The sequence below is a fragment of the Bison bison genome, unplaced genomic scaffold, assembly GCF_000754665.1.
Source record: "Bison bison bison isolate TAMUID 2011002044 unplaced genomic scaffold, Bison_UMD1.0 scf7180017864207, whole genome shotgun sequence".
Taxonomy (NCBI): domain Eukaryota; kingdom Metazoa; phylum Chordata; class Mammalia; order Artiodactyla; family Bovidae; genus Bison; species Bison bison.
Genome location: NW_011494779.1, coordinates 2,072,269 through 2,073,471, shown reverse-complemented (window position 1 = coordinate 2,073,471; position 1,203 = coordinate 2,072,269).

The following is a 1,203-nucleotide window of genomic DNA, read 5'->3' as shown; positions in this document are numbered from 1 at the left end:
ATTTTATCCCGTGTACGCTTAGAAACCAGTACGCTTTTTTTTTTTTTTTCAATTTAAATTATGGTTATTTTTAATAGGTAAAGCATACAAGATCCAAAGATGACTGAATGAAAACACTCCGTCCCTCCGGTTTCCTAGCCACCCAGTTGTCCTCCCCCGAACTGGCTATAAGTATCTCTCCAGAAATACTCCAGGCACAAGCAAGCCTATCGGTCCATAAGATATTTTAAGCAGAGGAGTAGGGCATCGGATTTAAGACCCCCCGAATACTGAGAGGCGCCTGGCTTTCTGCGTTCAGAGCTACGCGTTCCAGCCTCACGGACCTCACTACGCTCGGCATTCCGAGCTTCTACCAGGGAGATCCCCCGGGGGCCCAGGACTTCGCAAATTACATTCTGGCAGGGCTCCTACGTTTGTTCCCACGCTGTGCTCCGAGCAACAGCCTTGCGCGCCCGCAGCTCCCACGCCGCCCCCTCCCCGCATCTCGTGGCCGGGAACCCGGAGCTCGGCACACAGCCCAGGTGCGCTTGAGTGTTTTAACGAGAGACCAGGGCGGGAAGGCAGCGGCTCCCAGAAGGCAGCGACTGAGGCGGGCCGGGGCGTGGCCAATGCCGTAGGCGGGATCAAGCTTGGGGGCGGAGCCGACGCTGGGTCCGCTGCTGAGCTCTCCAGAGCTCCCGCTGCAAAGATTCGGTCCGGGACCCGGGCCACCCACTGGGCGGGGGTGCTCGTCGGCCCCGGGCGCTACAAGCCCTGAAGGTAAATCCGCCTGGGAGACGGGCTGCTGGAGCTCTAGGGGACCTACGACGGGGGCGGGCCGCTGGATGGCGGCGGAGGGGAGCGTCCCGCGACGAGTTTCCCAAGAAAGCTGAACTCGTCCCAAGTTTCCTGTGCATCAGTTTGCACCGGCGATTTGGTGGCGGTCTGTTTCTGTGCGGGTGGTCTTGGGCCGCGAGAGAGGCGTGGAGGTGATTGGATTAATTCGCCTGGGCGCGACCCAGGTTTCTGTACTGGACCCCTCGCCGCGGTGGGCGCAGTTCTTGCCCCAGAAAGGGTGGGTAATTGAACGCAGTTGTGTCCCTCGGCAGCCGGGTGATCCCCGGGCTCAGAGCGCGCGCGTCTGCAAGGCGTGCCTGGTAGTCCGGAGACCAAGCTCCATGACTTCTTTCCTCTTTAGGCAAGACTGACTAGGTGCTGTCCCCC